The sequence below is a fragment of the Passer montanus genome, unplaced genomic scaffold, assembly GCF_014805655.1.
Source record: "Passer montanus isolate IOZ18808 unplaced genomic scaffold, ASM1480565v1 scaffold10, whole genome shotgun sequence".
Lineage (NCBI taxonomy): Eukaryota > Metazoa > Chordata > Aves > Passeriformes > Passeridae > Passer > Passer montanus.
In genome coordinates this window covers 6,767,699-6,785,658 of record NW_024356505.1, presented here as the reverse complement: position 1 = coordinate 6,785,658, position 17,960 = coordinate 6,767,699, and the positions used below count along the sequence as shown (strand labels likewise).

General features: G+C 37.1%; 1 long non-coding RNA gene across 3 annotated transcripts in view; it reads right to left on the bottom strand.

The window, feature by feature from the left end:
* Nucleotides 1-17,960, bottom strand: part of LOC120502713 — a 55,092-nt gene that overhangs the window by 27,884 nt on the left and 9,248 nt on the right. For all 3 annotated transcript variants that reach the window (XR_005627579.1, XR_005627580.1, XR_005627581.1), the window contains exon 2: nucleotides 2,057-2,144. This is a non-coding gene — a long non-coding RNA (uncharacterized LOC120502713). The remainder of the gene's footprint in view (nucleotides 1-2,056; nucleotides 2,145-17,960) is intronic.

The following is a 17,960-nucleotide window of genomic DNA, read 5'->3' as shown; positions in this document are numbered from 1 at the left end:
TACACAAAGATAAAAATTAAATTTCTAGGTATAAAGTGTATAAGACATCCATTAATAAGAGTAATGTATTAATAAAAGCATAAATTCAAGTATCAAACCATCATGGGTACCTCCACACACACCAGGACACTCAGTAACTCAAGTACTTACATTTTTAAGGAGTTTAGGTTATGTGCATATGGTTTAGTAATTGGAAACAGAATAATTAGAATAAATTCCACCTTTTCCTAGAAGTAAATATTTAATATATGTGAAAAGTATCTGAAAGCTTCACTTTACCAGTCATTGAAGACAATGGGAGCAACACTATGTAATGTATCAGCCTATAAACCCAGAGTAACTCATCTGGCCTGTGCTTTTACTGCAACTCTTCCCATGATCCTCAACTACAAATCCAGCCTAAAAGCACTCACTTCAATACTTATTTTTTTTTGGTGGAAAATATGATGCAACTTTGAACAGCACTAAAACCCAAATTGCTGCTATATTTCTGAAAATTTTAACCTTGGTCTCATATGTTGGTAGGTTAATTGAAAGCAAATTTCTTCCCCTGCTTGTCATAAACCAAATTGCTCACCTCGTTATCTTTACTTCTGCTACTTAGTATCATATTAGACTTCAAAAGAGGCATTGAGTCCATGGGCTGTTTCTGACCATCTGCTACTATACTGCATTAATAAAAGTGTTCACTAGTTTTGGTCTCCTGCCCAAAATCTCTCTTAAAAAATAATCACAGAATACATGAAGCACTTTGTTTGGGTATATTTTGCAAAGTTAACAGGAATGTGCATTTGTGTTCCTGAAGGAACCCTTATACAAGCAATTTATGTTTGCTGAATACAAAATTAATTTGTGGAGGAATAGGAAGGTTTATGATTAGGGAGGGGAAGGAAGAGGAAGATTTGGGATAGGGAGCATAAGAGAAAATCAGCTGCCTGGACAGGAGCACCTTCTTTCTCCCTCTGGTTTCTGCTGCACTTGTATGCTTTAAGGAGGATTGGGCCACTGATTTGCCTCAGTTTTCTCATCAGGTTTGTATTGTTCTCTGTACTGAGCCTCTTGGCATGGGACAGTATGATTGAAGTACTTTTGGAGATCTCCCCAGCCACTACACCCGTGCCTGCTCCATTAAGCAGTGGGTATCACACCCACAAGAAAGGCCAACATTTTCATAGCAAGAGTTAGAAGCAAATAAAGTCTTATTAAGCTTCTCCTCCCTCAAGGTTACTATCCCAGGCTAATGACAATATATGAGATAAGTATTGTCATCCCCTGCAGGACACATTAAATTCCAGTTAAATACAGATTAGATGAGTACTGCAAAAATCATAGTTATAAAGGGTACTGTCCTTTTAACTATCTGGCATCCACTGCAAGACCAGAGTAACAGCAGGTGCTCCTGTTAAAAGATGTACAGCAGCAAGCAAGGTTTAGATGAAGGTCACATTTCCCACAGTATCCTTTTGGAGGAAAAAAAATAATCACATTTGATGACTAAGAACAAAGAAAAACAACCAAAAAACAAACAGAAAAAACAAATAAAACAATGAGATACAAAAAACACTTGAATAATAAGAAGTCATTTGATGACTAAGAACAAAGAAAAAAAACCCAAAAAACAAACAAAGAGAAACAAATAAAACAACGAGATACAGAAAACACTTCAATAAGAAGGCTTTTTAGAGAGGGACAAGAGAAACTATATGAAATAGTCTTTATATTAAATTTTCATAATTTTCTGCAAGTACAATGGGGCATAACCCACAGTTGCACAATCATGATGGATCCTTCAGAGTGTACTGCTGAGAGAGTGGATGGAGAGTCACTTACCCTGCAAAGGCAGCAAGAAAAATACTGGACAAGTAAGCTTCTTAAACACACTTAATACTGGGGAGATAAGTAAACCTGAACACAGGAGTGATGAAGTGTCTGCATTACTATCTGTCTATAAAAGGAAAACATGTTCTCAGTCAGAATTGGTGATTGAATTGCTCAGACTGGCAGCAGAGTCTTAGAGAAAAACATTCAACAACAATAAAAAAAATTACACACTTACCTTAGCTGAAGGTTCCCTTAAATTGCAGGGCATAAATTGCCACTATAGTCTCCAAACTCTACAGGTGCACACATGTTGGGAAAGTGTTCTGAAAAATAAGAAGACAACACGCACAGGAAAACTTATAGGAAAGAAATATCACCACCAACACAAATACAGTTAATTTCTTTCCATAAGGCCACTGTACATTTTTAGTACAAAAGTTGAAAAATATCCAGAAAATGCAAATATTGTCTATATAGCCATTTTAAGATAATTTTACTTGATATCTGTACTTGGATTTTTTAGATGCACTCTACTCTTTCATTTTTATTTTTGCAGAAAGTGAGGGAGAAAGACATGTTGGAACACCAGTATTTTTTTTCTCCTTTCCCCTCACTCCATACCCACTGTGCTCATCATTCAACAGCACACAAAAGCAGATGGTCCATTTCTGTCAACTAATACCTTATTACTAAGTCCATTCATCAACCACACAATGCTCAAGACAACAACTCTCTGTTATTAACTAACCAGCTTTTGTCAAATGATTTTACTAGAATTGCTAAATTCACACTGATTTTCTTCCACACGAAAGACTGCATCAGCAACTAAACAAGGAACATGCCTGCTGGTCAAACTGCTTTTGAGGAGAGAGGACCATCCACCTGTAGAGCAACACTGCCACTCATACACCACAAGGCAACAGCTCAGTTAAAAAAAAAAATCTCAGAAGAGACAAATCCTCATATGCAGTAATTAACTTGCAGCTGGTAACATATTTAGAGCAGTAAAACCACTGACTTCCATAGAAAAACTCTGATTAGGGCATAAGAATGCCACAAATAGTTTAAACATACTAACTAGATCTTCCACTGCTGCTGAGGTTTCTGCAAAGATTTCCTTTCTATCCCACCCATAATCCTATAGTCAGAGACAGGTTAGACTTGTAATGTGAATATAGATACAGTTTCTCTGCTGTAATTTATAACCCCAAATAGAATTATATAAAATTATATAGAATTTTAAACCTGCATGAGCTCTTCAGACACCTCAGTTTGAAATGGAAAAAGACTGAAAGTAACGTTATTTGCGTGCCAGTTTGCAGATATGACATTTTATTTCAAATCACTGCATGGAGCTGCAGCAGAAGAGATGTGAAAACTGTAGAGACCAGCACTAATCTGGTCTTTGGAGCACATCTGTACATTTAAGATACAACATAAAAAAAAGTCAAGAGAATGCATCAAACCAGGAAATAAACAGCAATAATTCATCACAAAATGGCATATCATATTCCTCCTCTCCCTACTATTTTCCCCCAATTCCCCACAAAGAATTACCCTCACAAAAAAAAAGGAGCTAACAGCATTTCACACCATTAAACAAAGTTTGATTCAGCTCACGTGCTCTACTTCTTCATATTGAGGATAAGAAAAACAAAATCCTTTTGCTAACTGAAAAAGTTCCAGGGACATTTATGGACCTGAAGGTAAAACCCAGCATCTTGAATTGCATCCAGAAAAGCCTCAGGCTCCACAGGTATCAAAGTAATTTTTCATCAACTTGAGGCTGATTTAAAAGGTTTAGTCCAGAGCACAGCATGTGAATTACATTAATCAAATCTGGACACGAGAGGCACGGATTTGAATTTGGGCTTGTGTTCAGAAGGAATTCTTTCCTCCTCCTTATTTCAGAGGAAGAAAGGCAAGTTGCAGTGGCCACTGGAGGGCCAACCAGGACCTTGGGACATCTAGGTAGGACCATGCCTTCTCATACCATACTTGCTAAAATAAACCTGGGAAAAGCATACATCTCAACCTGTTTGTTAAGAAGTGAATATAAAACAAATACTTCAAAGCTCAGGTTAAAAAAAAAAAAAAAAAAAAACCACAACCCACACAACCCTGTGTTTTTCATACCAGAGAAGAAGTAAACCTGGTGTTATTCTAAAACACCTTTCATATCCTCCATGATGTTGCCCAAAACCTGGACCAACTCTGCCAAAACTGTGTATTAAATGAAATTAATTACTGTTGTAATTTATGCAGCAGTCCCTAGGAACATCCCTCACATGAGCACACAACCTACATGTAATTGCTTTGCTTCACAACTTCCACAGCATTCATGCTGGAGTGCTTCTTCAGAAAAGAAAATTCTCAGATACAAGACTATAAAGACTATGGCTTCAAGGAGAAACCAAATATTCCCTTCTCCTTGGCACACACTGCAGTGCTAAAGTCAGCACAGTCAACTGATTAGATAGGTAAGTGGAAGTGAAGCGTTTCCTTGAATTAAAATGTCATCCTTCCACACTTTTCAAACACTATTTTCCAAGGAATCATTCTAAAGAAAGACTGGCAGTTTTTCCTTATTGAGGTCCTTGAAGATAGCAGAAAGCAATATTTTGTGGTCCATAGGGAGCTTAAACACCAATCTGCTTTCTGTATATACAGTCTCACAGATTGAAGTGCCAAACAGATGAAAGTAGATTTCTGATAAGGCCCTGTTCCTCAGTCCCTCTTGGATGTTCTGAACTGCCCAGCTGTACACCTCACTGGAAGATGCAGAATACAGATTTGACTTTAAAGGCTGACTTTGCTGGAAGCCGAAGTCACAGATCTTCATTTGATCTTATGTTGTTTGATTTATTCTTAATAATCCTGAGTGGCCTCTGAAGAGTTATTTCAAAGACACATAATTTAAACTTTCCTACACTAAACAAATACGGAAGACTGAGTATTAAATGTCAGCTTTGCTGTTTTCAATTTCACGTAGTGCAAAGAAACAGAAGACCAGAATGCAGCATCCATATAGTGCATTTTGTAAAGGGCATTTGAAGCAGTTGACATCACTCAGCAGCTGACAGCAGGAGACTTGTATCACACGTGAGCAGCCTTTAAGTGTTCAAAAGTGCTTCCACTGGACAGCTATTGTTTGAGAGTTTAAAACAAAAACAAAAATCTGTGGTAATATTTCATGTGCCATGCAGTTGGATTAATGCAGGGTACTCTCTGTATTTGCCATTAGGCATTAACCAACATATACTTCTTGGACCAAACTATTTCTCCTGGTCTTACTGCTGCTGCTAAAATAATTTACATCTACAGAGATAAATGTTGTAAATGTGGTTTTGACAGAGTAATACAACATTAAGCTTTCTGTGACAGGAACTGGAGATGTTGAATATGTCTTAACTTATTGAAAGTGATTCTGATCACTGGATCTGTAATGTTGCTCACTTATTATTAAATGACAATAATGAAATCCTTATTTCTCCTTGAGTTTTATTCATTATTAAACACAGCTTCATTTGGTTCAGGGTTTCTTGGCCAAGGGTTTTTTACTTCATATACTTACCTTGAACCAAAACAGGAATTACCTCTTTGAATATTCTGGAAGCAAAACCAAAAATTTTGTCTGCACTTTTACCTACTTCATCTAGGAAGAATGAAATATTTTATCCTTCCATCAAGAGACTAAACTATTTAAGTCTTTTTTATTATTTCAGAACCCTTGAGACACATTACATCAGCTATAATACAACCATCACACACCCCAGTCTCCATTCTGCTACTAGAAATCAATCATTTATTAAATTTCATAAATTACAGCAACTTTTTTCAGTATATTGGCAAAATATCAATTACAAGGATTTCAAGTATATCAGAAGCACAACAACACTGGTACATGATGAACTTGTCCTAATGATCTGTACTGCTCTGTACCCACTATTCTATGAGAGCTCCAATTTTCTCTCTCACATCAGCACAGATTACTGCTACCAGGAATAAAAAAATAATTCTGGGAGGGAAGAGGATAAAAGTGGATAACCCTCTTGCCAGACAGCAGAACATGCATGAACAAACATAGTGGCCATAATCCTTAATTCCTAGGATCAGTCCAGGAACATTCCTCTGCAACTCTTGGCAAAGGGCATCACAAAACTGACCTCTCCCCAGGCACTATAAAGATGATTTGTAATAGAGATGTTCTATACCACCTTCTACATCTGCCAAGTGCTTTTTTCACAAACCAAATTCAAACCAGAATGCTTCATCCTGAAAGTATTCCTTATTATTAAAACTTGTAGGAAAAAAAAATTTTTAAAAAAGGGCCTGCTTCTCCAATCCCTCATGAATGTGAGCAGTCTTAAAAATCCAAAAAGAAGGAAGAGGTAATAGCCAGGGATTTTCACTGCGTACTTGCTTTACCAGCTAACTAACAGCACAGGGATAAATCTTGGCTGAGTGTTTGACCTCACAGATATACTCTCTCTCCAATGCAATATTAAATAATCTTCTCCAAATCAAACTCACTTGGAAAGGTTTGTGATACAACATGCCTTTCTAGGGTTTTTTGTTTGATTTTTTAGTTTTACTTCTTTTAAGTTAGGTTATATTACACATCCTTCTTTTCCTGCCTTCATTTGTACTTAAAGATCGTTACTCTGAGAAATAGAATTTTTCTGGAAACAAGATTCTTGTTGCAATTTTTCCCTCCAGGCAGAAAAAGAATATTTTACAACAAGTTAGTCAAGTCTGCAGCTGTACCAATTTTGTATAAAAATGTGCATTTTTTTCCCCTTCCAAAGCAGAAATCAATTTTTAAAATTACATGTGGTTCTGTGTTTTGGATCAGCTGTGATTCTGCCACTAATCTGTGATCACGCCTGCACTCAAACACTGTATATTTTGTATATTGCTGTAAAAAATAGTGTTATTTTAGATTACTGGGACTTCCATCTCATAGTTCATTTAGATGAAGACCTATTTATGGATCCCACTACAACTTAGCAGACAGGATACTGTCCAGACTATTTGTTCAGATGCAGTCCCTTCCCATCATTTGGTCCTAAGATACTTCTACTGTACTCTTACCCCTATTAATTCAAAGACAGAGTAAATGGCATTTACAATCTTATTTTTCAAATAGTCCTACCGTGCAAGCATTGTAACTCTCAATTTAATGTGTGCAGCTATAAATGCCAGAGAAGCTTATACTTAGGTGAGGAATGGTCTCTACAAAAGGTTGAGCTGTATGAACATCTGTCCAAGTGATGGATGATTTGGGTTTGTTTTTTAAATAAGGTAGTATTAGCAACAGAAAAAATGTCTCATGCTGTTAAGATTTGATACAGAAAAAGCCATTCTTAATGAACATGTTGAAGACTAATAAGCTACATTAACTACTCAAGCTCTTTGCACACATACTCCAAGCAGACACTGTCTGGGAGATACACGTGCTTTGTTTACCACTTAACCTTCACACCTAAACCTTAGAACAAGCACCATAATATGGACCAGCAACAGGTCATGTCATTTTGTCTCTGCTTTTTTGACCTTGTAGATGTCCTAGAACAATAGAGGTGTTTGTGTAAGACTCCTCTGCAAGGTTTGAGTGTAGAGAATTGATTACACATCCATACTGCTCTAGAACAGAAGTTTGCTGGTAGCTGAAAGCTTCTCCATCTGCTTTGCCTTCCCTGCTGACCTCTACCAGTGCTCCCTAAACTACCACAGGGTATCCCCAAGATGGTCACCTGTCTGTAAGCAAGGAATACACCCATTTACTTTCCCACCCCTTGAAGTTTTGTTTTGAAGACAAAGTATTCCACTTCATGCTGCTTAATCCCAGTGGGTGACAACACCAAGGAAAACATAGACTTCTCAAACAATTCAGAATTCTAGTTTGAGACTGACTTCACAAGCACAAGCACCATAACTGATCCCCTCAAAAACTATCAGAAGGAAGTGGATTAGTCTTCCTCATCACAACACTTCATTTTCTATAGATAGTCTACACAGACAGAACAAACCTCAGCCTGAGGCACACATCTTCCACATGTGCCTGCCACTCTTGTGCTAATGCAAGAGACTTAGGCTACAGAACATAATTTCTTCTTTCAGCTTCTACAGGCCTACACCACCATCTTGCCCTTAATAATCAGTCCATTACTCCTGAAATATAATTCCTTAGGAAAACAGGCACTTACTCCATCTTAATGGCTAATTTGATAAGTACATGTTTTTCTCTTAGTTATGTCTTACAAAACACATTCTTGGTATCTTGGCAGTTTATGCTTTACAAACTGTATTTCTGCAACCAGAGACCCAGTGCTTAAAAGCAGTGCATGACCTCATCTCCCAGTGAGCACAGGAACAAGTCCTTAATAGATCTAGGTATTTTGGAAAGACTCAAGAGAATGCCGAGAAACACATTATGCCACACAGCTCTCAATTAGCCAAATAAATTTGGGTGCTTCCACACACAACTATTTGTGACTAAGCTGAGTGGCTACATTTACTGCTCAGTGCTGCACATTTCACACAGTCCCTTAAAATTTGTTTTCTAAAGAAAGAAAAGTATATTGTAGAAAAAAAAAAATCACAAGCCAAAACCAGAGATTCAAGGAACTGTGTAATAAGCAATAACAAGGTTCTGTGTAAGTCATTCTGAAAGCATTTAAGGAAGCGCAACATTTATAACTGTCAAGCTATTGAATAGAAACTTCTCAGACTGTAGCAAAAGAGACTGGTTTCTCAACACTTTATGCTATGTTCCATTATCTTTAACCCCCACCCTCCCTATGCTCTCTTCCCCATCTTTGGTAATCAGCTTCTAGCTCATTTTCCAGCCTGAAGTGCTATCATTACAAATGAAAAAGAAAAGGACATTTAGATGACTGACATTCCCAGTTTTATTTTTGGCTTTCTTGACCTTCTGGCAAGTTGTTTTACTATGAAAATTTCATTAAAGTCTATTAAATTCAGAGTGGAAGATGTCAAGGAGGATAGAATCTATTTTAAGGGCATTAATAACTATAGAGAAGGCAATACATTAATGCTGTATCAAAACAGAAAAGGCAATAATAGCTTTCTACATTATGGAGCATCTTTTCTCCCTTACTTAAGGGAGAGTGGTCTCTTAGATTATTAGTCATTTCTTCATATGTAAAATTAATCTACAATGATTCCACTGAGCCAAGGAGGTACAATGCTATGGAAACAAGATGTTGGCATAAAGCCCTCAAAGCCATACCCATGTAGAGAAATGGGTACTTATCACATGGTTTGATCAACTGTAAAAAGAAACCAGCTGAAATCTATGCCTTTATTCCTGTTTCTACCTCTGCATAGACTACTTCTCTCTTCAGAATTAATAAAGGGAGCATTTCTGACCCACCTGTCACAGTCATATATATTTCTTCCATATGTCTTATCTCAGGACTTCCCACAGCCATGCAGCAATTTCCAATTGCCTTTCATGTTAAACAGGTATGAAACCACAAATTCTCTATGAGACTCCTTGAAGCCTTAACTTTTCCTTTCCAAACCAAAACATTTTCTGAGATATTTTTCTATCCTTCTCTTATGAGAAGGATCTGTAGGGACCAAGTCCAGGAACATTAAATTCCAGGACCACAGTAGCAAAGCCAATGTCCTGTACAGTGGCATGTTGCATAATAAAAGAAAACACCACATAGGGCATTATAACCACTAACAAATTAAGGTTGCACAAGGAGTGATCTCTGTGCCCACTTTCAGGGAGCCAACAGAAGCTATGCCTGCTCTAGTGAGCCAGATGGCACACATCCTGCTCTGCACCTGAGGAAAAGTCTCTCAGTGCAGCTTGCATCCACACGGTTAAACTGTGCTCCCTTTTCAGCAGGACAGCTCTGTCCACAGAGTGTAGTTTATTAATCCAGACACAACCCCAAAGGCCAGAACGTCAGTGGAGCACATATTGTGATATAAAGGGCATATGTCAGTAAAAGTGACATTTGCAAGGTCAGGGCTGCAGAACACAGGGACACTCCATTTCAAACTAAGTAGAATTTGTAAGTGGAAGACAATAATGAGAATGACATACAAAATAGTTCCCAATCTTTTAGCTGTTCTAATGGAATCTGGCAAAAAGTGCTGAGATAAGTTGTTCAATATTTTATTAAAAAGTCTGCACTTCAACATTTTAAACAATAATATGCTATTATAAAGTGTATTTAAAAAAAAAAAAAAACCACACCCTAAGAAACCCTGAAGACCAAAAAGAGCCAGTCTGAGCTCAGGGATTTTGGTTAAGAGAAGTAAGTGAGGCACTACAAACCCCCTCAAAAAGACCCCCAAACAAATTAAACCCAAAGCATACAAAAAAAAAATTTAAAAAAGCTATAAGGCTAGATAAAAGGCTTATTCTAAGGTAGTTGGTAGAACTGGCACTCAGAGGATGCAATGATGATCAAAGGTCATGTAAGGACAATTGCTATGTACATATGACAAAGATTGCATTTTGATCATGAGTTCATACATCAAGTGGCAAGTTTAAAAAGTCATTGTGTACAGCACATGTACTGTTTATATAAAGTGACATTTATGGGAGCAGTAAAGCAGACATAATGTTGCATTAATGGGCCGAGAGGGTCTTCCACGCATTTGTAACCAGAAGTCAAGGTCAAAAATTTTTAAGAAATACAAGGGATATCTGCTCTTTACAGGGGACAGTAGAGTAGAAAAATTGCCTCCTGTTTGCAGATTTTATTTATGTCTGTTATCAACAATGGAATACATAGTGCTATTTTCCCATGTGTAAACTGCTGTTTATTACACTAAAACTAAAGCTCATGTACTAAACCATGTTCCACGGCCAAACTTGATATCTGTAGACCCTGGGCTCAACACTACCACTTTGTTCCTTGAATTACTGGTCATGGACACAGGGCTAGACAGGCAGTGTGTAGACTGAGCAGGACCTATGGTATGGCAGGCCAACTGTCACGCCTAGTGCTAAGCAGAAACACTTACTGGACCAATGATTTTAAGTTGTCCACATTTTATTTTAAAATTTTAAAGGGAAGTTGATAACAAAGGCTTAAAAAATTACTGCAGTCTAGAGAAAAACATTATTTCAGAGACAAAATCTCAACTGGAAACAAGGGGTAAGGGGAGAAGAAATCTTTCCCAAGCTTTTGTGGGAACAGAAACTAAGGGAAGTTTAAATTACTAACAAAACTAGAGATAAAAGTTGAACAATGAGTTAATGGGAAACAAATTAAATTACTCCTAATCAATAGCTCTCCAACCCAGAGTCAGAAGAACAAATAAGGAAAAAAAACTTAAGAAGCAATTTTACTGTGGAAGAGATTGTGTCTTCAGACCAGTCATTAACTAAAATTCCCAAAATATTCAGAACGCATAAGATTGCTTTTGGAAAAAGAAAGCAAAATAAAGGCATCCAAAGTAATACAGCATGAAGTTTCCAAACGAAGAAGACTTTGTGCGTGTGATATCAGCTTCTTCAGTTATCTCTACCCAGAAAAATCTGTTGACCACATAAAGGCTGATTCCTGAAAACACAGCTGACTACTTCTTCTGCACAAAAATTAACACAAAATGCCAAACCACACACATCTGTAGCAACAAAACCCCAGGTAAGACTAACTGGAGGACTTAATTGAAAGCATGTTAAGAAAAACAAAAATATTTTAAAAATCAGTCTTCAAACTTTTTTGACAATATAGCAATGCAGTGGCGCTAAAATGTTTTTTGTTTTAAAAAGCTCACACAACTCATGACAAACTCTTACTTCATCCTTTCTGTCTTTATCTGTGATCTCAGCCAGACAGGCAAAGCAGAGTCAGAGTAGAACAATTTGTCTCCTCCCATTTTTGAGAGGTTTGTTTGTTTGTTTTCCCAGAAACCAAGTAATCCCTCTGGGGAATTTCCACAGAGTGAAATTTCCCAAAATCATGTTTTGGCCAGAAGTCCCATATCTGCATAAGTAGAAACTTTGTCACAGAACATGTGATATAGTTACACATGTTTGGACCATCAGGACTCAAATTATAAAAAATTAAATTGAAACTGGGCTAATCCACTGTGGAAACCATACACATGGCACATCCAGAAGCCAGGATGGTTTTTTGCTTTAATACACGTGTGTAATATCTAGAAGTATGCAGAATTTGAGGTATAGATGTTACAAAAATAGATACAGTGCGTGTTTGAAATGTGAAAGTATGAAATCAACAATCTTTCCTGGCATTCTGTAGATAACAAAACACTCAGCCTAGAGGCAAAGGAATACAAAATTATTTCGGAAGGTTTCCCTGAAAAGCTTGGGAGAAATTTCATGGCAACAAAGACCTGTAGTGTGTCTAAAGAGCCAGAGCACTTTAAAATTGGTTGGAAAATACTAGAGCAGTTATTTTGTGTGGATAATCTTTGTTCCATAGCCAGGCCTGTATGCAGGTTGGGAGTATGCCCTCGGGCATGCTCTAACCCAGTACCTAACGACAGCAGGAGAGCCTCCAAGAATCCCATGGCATCATGACCATCAAAGCCAACAGAAATAAGCAAGCCATGAGCTGTTACACTAGTTAGGAAAAGACTAAAAGCAAAGAATTTCAATGCTATCTATTTCAATGACCAATATAGTACTATACAGCATACATATGACAATTAATGTTCCACTATTTCAAAGGATCAAATCATACAACCATGCAAATGAAGTGTCATTTTTTGTGTCATGCAAGAATATTACCTATTAAGGGATAACTACTTCTCTTAGGAATCTATACTGAAACAGCTAAATAGTCCTCTTGAGACTGTTTTAAGACAACACAGTGAGATTCAGACAAAACCCTGCTGCAGACTAGAGTGATTTAAACAAAGATAAATGCCTTTTCTCAGATTTGCAGAACTTACTTTTCAGCAGCTAATAAATTTCATCTGGGGTTTTATGTCTCTGGTTTGTCCATACACTTCCATTAGCTCTATGGTCACAAGACTGACATACAACTGCTGAATTTTGGTAGGTGTGTGTAACCATTCCTTCAGAACAGCACTTTTCATAAAAGAAAAAAGTTTTCTATTTTTCTCCTCTGTTAGATTCTCATTCTGCCATTAAGTTCACCAAAAAGTCCATCCTTAGCACCTTTTGTCTTTAATTAAAAATACTACATCAGTAAACTATTAAACATCATTTCCCTACCTATTAAGTTTTTAAAAGGAATGTATTTCATTTAAAACTTCTTAAGTCAGGTCAGCCCATATATCTGGGTCAAAAGTTGAGAGCTTTTTTGGGAGTTAGAAAATCCCAACTCTCATAGAATAAGAATTTGATATTTTAGGCCAAGCCACTTAATTGTACTGTAAGTTTAATTATCTAGAAGACTTAACGCTAGATTTTTCCTAAATCTATTTGCATTCTTTTCAACTGTGCCTCATGTTTAAGATTCAAACTCTCAGAAGCAGGTTTTTAATTAGGTAGTGGGGAAAGGTGAGACTTTCTGTATAAGAACCTGAGAATTCCTATTCATTGTCTGTATTGAGTATCTGACTCTGAAGGCAACACTGAAAGAAGATAAAGCTCTACCTGATAAGGTTGCTGGTGGAATAGATCAGATAAATCACTTGACCTGAAATACTGCCCTGGACACTATCTCCAGTGCAGAACGCTAAGAAAATTGTTCATGACTAAACTGTTGTTAGTTTAGTAGAAACTAGAGGAGACCCTGCATTAAGAGTGCTACTGGATGGAAGTGAAGGGAGTAAACCACAATCAAGTTAAATTTCCTCTTTTGGTATTACTCAAACATATTTACACATGTGAGGGTAGTGGAAATTTTCACGGTAAAAGAAAGGGAAAATTGACCTTTGATGTCTAAATGTGTTTGCCTTATCCTGCAAGTAATAACAGTATGTGACTTGCTTATTAATCTGATAAGATAAACTTAGAGAAAACATTATAAATTTACAGAAACATTGAGTCCACTGAAACATTTCACTGAAGTGTTTACAGAATAGGACAATGGTATGAAATTATTCTGAAAAAATAAAAAAAAAATTAACAATAATTTTCACTTAGAAGTGGAAGAAACTAGTGTTACTCATAGCACATTAAGCAGCACCAGGTCTATGCTCCTTACTTGTAGTTACTTTTTAAAATGAACATGAAATCCTCCTTGCTTCAGAATAGGACAATGGTATGAAATTATTCTGAAAAGATAAAAAAACAATTAACAATAATTTTCACTCAAAAGTGGAAGAAACTATGTTACCCATAGCACATTAAGCAGCACCAGGTTTATGCTCCTTACTTATAGTTACTTTTTAAAATGAACGTGAAATCCTTCTTGCTCAAGGCAGCAGTCCTTTCAAAACTGTGACAAAGTTTTGCTATATCCTGCTTGTGAGACACAGCCCTTGATTGCAGGAGGGCAGGGGAAGAGTAGTGCCCATCACCAAATTCCACACTACCGTGACCCTGACCAAAAGTGACAAATCTCAGCAGCACTCAGGCACTTGCACTGGGCAGGGACAGAACAGAATGGAAAAGCAGAAGGCAATATGGAGTTGTGTCTCTGAGGTGATTTGGATGAAGTTGCTGAACAACTACCAAGAGAGATTTTTGTTGCCAATTCATCACCTGGAGCATCTGGCCTTAAAGACTTCACAGACTGGAAATCAAGTAAATGGAGAAATGGCATTTGGCAGGGACATAATGGCCAGGGCAGCCTTGAAGGAAAGAAACCAGAACCTTGAGAGACTCCACTTACATCACTTCTAAGCACTTCACACATACTCTGCAGCATGGTAATCACAGTAGATGTTGCTTTTCCAGGGGGTTGGTTTCCTGATTTTCTTACCCAATTAATCATCCCCTTGTTATAAACTAAGATACACAAACAAACTTCTATCATCTGGCTCTTTTTTTTTTTTTAACCAATGGGTTGTTTTGATAAAAGAGGCAGAAATGCAGTTTCAGAGTTTCACAAACTAGAGATTCTCTCTCTTGCTTGTAAGTTATCAAGAGAAATTTGATCTAGAAGGACTACTTCTGGGCAATCTTACCCATTCTTGGATAAAAGCCTGATCTTAAGAAACAGGGCTAAGAATTCTCAACCAATTAAATCCTATTAAGTCTTAGTGGGTCTAAATACCTAATGCCCCTTAGTCATCATTGTCTTCACTTTCTTTTCAAAATTTAATATTTTTGGTGCATTTTAAGCTAGCAGTTGTTAGTAAAAAGTACTTTGAATTAAACAGTAGGAATTTTAATACACTTCCCAGAAAAAACTTTAACAGGGTCAACATCCTACATTAGAGGATAAGTGTGCAACTACACACACTTGCCTTACAGCGTTTATAAGGTTGCTTGAGTGCTCTTTTTATCAAGAAAATTGATTAAGCCTATTAGATAGTATTTCCCTCAAGAAGCACTAATTCAATAAAATGTACATAACCAGAAATCTAGAGGGACAAAATCATAAACAGGATTAAGTAGAACTTGCCCTGAACTTGAGTTAGAGAGGCAGAGATAAGTTCCTTAGAAAGGCAATAAGCAACACTTTCACACCAATTCTCTCATCTGAGAACACCAATTTCATTGCAGCAAGAACTACTCTGCAAATAATAGTAGCTTGTCTGAGCAAAAGCATCTCATCCCTCAATCTCAGACTGGCCATTTTTCATGGTCTGGATGATGCAGTTTTGCAACTCCTCTTTGAAGGAAATGTCAATCCTGCTTTTGCTGCAAAAATCGTCCAGTAACAAAATAGAATATCATGCTTTTGAAAAAGGAAGAAAAAAGCAGAGTAAAGCCTGTTGCTATCTGCTGTTTGCCTTTGGGTTAGTTTTAGGGCAGCTTTCCTTTTAGACAGCTTTAGGTTACAAAGTCCAACAAGAACTATTAAATGTGGAGAAATGGATACAACCTTTGACTTGGTGAGTCCCTAAGACACAGATTGCTGAAAGCAATTGATGGAGTGGGAAAAGCTACACTTTATGCCTGCCTACTCTCATATTCTTTCCCTAAACCTCAAGAACTGGAAGCCCTCCAATCCACAAGAAGTTTGGCCTGCTAAAGTGAGATATATACACCTTTGATATCTTCTTTCACTCTCATATTTCTTAATTCAAGTATTTTATGTTATCAAGCATGCCAAACCAATAAAATCATGATTTTTAAAGGTAATGTATAAGGAAAGTTAGTGGTAATGCTCTACACCAATGAACCATTTCTGCAGCATATTTTCAAAGTAAAACTGTTTAAATCTCACTGTATCTTGTATTTTATCAGCCAGAAACTAAATACCTTTTTCTCTAAATACAATGAAGGGTTTCCTCCATTGTATTCAAGTTGCTCAGGTGGGAAAAAATAGGTATGCAGAAATTAGCTGTTACAATAGCGGGATTTTTTAGGAGTTAAACAAAAAAAATACTTTATACATTTCTGTAGGGATAATCACTACAGACTATTTATTGTCCTTGAGAGTACTGATCATTTATATGAAAACAGTCCACACCCTCAGGTAAGATAGGCAAGTCCCTTTAGAAAAGTAGTGTTTCAGAGACCCATTAAAAAAGAAACAAGAAAAATTGGCGAGTTCAAAGAACCCATTACTTTTAAAAACAAAATTATTCCTTCCTCTCCCTAAATATTTGGCTACCTTTGGACTACAAATCTTCAGATGGGTTGGGTTTTTTGGGAATTTTTTTTTTGTGCAAAAAGTATATCTATATAACTGGAAAATGTTGAAGACTTTTCTTGGGCAGTTTAAGTTCCTGCATGTTTCAACTGTTAGTCATACGTTCCTAGCAGAAGCATAGAGTTCCAGCAGGGGTAATCCCAGTTGTAGCCAAGAGAATATCTGAGATGTTTTACTTTGTTAATAAGCCAGCTCCCAAGAAATGGCTAATTCTGCTTTATGTAAGGCACAGACTCTGTCTGAAGAGCAATTCCAGAAAGGATTTTTGCTTACTCTATAAGATAAATTTGGGAAAAAAACTTACCATTCAAGGAATTAAGCAAATACTTGTCAGCATGCAGTTAGAAATAGTTATTTGCAATTCCATCTGTATTAGAATGTTTAACGGCTTGTATGACATAAAATTAGATACATGTCTTGAGCACAACATCTGGAATCAAATCTGAATTTCCAGACTAGAAGAAACTGAGTCTGCTCTTCAGTTTAACTGCAGTGACTATCAAGGAAACTAGCTATTAAGTTTTTCTATACCCTTTAACACCTGAAATAGATAAAGACTTCTGAAACAAATACATATCTGTAAAGAACATGTGTGCCTTCTTCCTGGAAGTAGATGTTTAGCAATGCATAGACAGGATTAAAACTGGCTGCGTTTTTCTACTTTTGACTTCTACTTTTTGGTTTTAACAATAAATAAAATCAATAAGAAGTAATATTAGCTAAATTATGAAGCTCAGATTATTTGGGGCAAACAAAAAAAGTCCATGTCTTGCCAGAACCTTTGCAGGTTTGAGAATTACACATTTCCAAAAGGAAACTAGCTCTTGGTAAAAATTACACAGAAGAAATTATATCCCATTGGGAAGGGAACTCAGCATTGAATTGAAGGCAATGAAAAGAAGGAGCCCTTGTTTCAAGAGAATGCATTTAGCAGGCTTTGAGCTCCAGCACTTCTGCCCTGGCTCAGATAACACAGATGTTATGGGTTTCTTATGGGACACCTTTCCAGGTGAGTCGAGTCAGACTCCTTCTCATGAACCTGTATCAAGAGTAGGAACAGGCTTGTGCTGGGAGGTTTTTTCTTTTAATGAGCAGAACAGGACTGCTGGGAGAAGTTCCTTGAGCTTTTATTGCAGCACCAGCCTCATTACATGCTTGGGACAATAGAAAGATGGCAAAAGCCTAAGAGGCACCTGAGTTTCAGCTGAATCCCTTCTCCAGGGGAGGAGAAGCAGTTGCCATCAGTCTAGCAGGAGCAGAGCAAACAACCTTGTTGAAGGACCATTAAGCTTGGGCAACTGTGTGCTACAAAATCCTTTTTGTCCAAATCTACAAAGTAGGTATGCGGAAAAGATTTGTTATCCTTTAACACCCTGCCCCTACCTACACACTTGCCAATCCCTTCAGTTTATGCCTCAAATCTCCAGGAGTTCACGA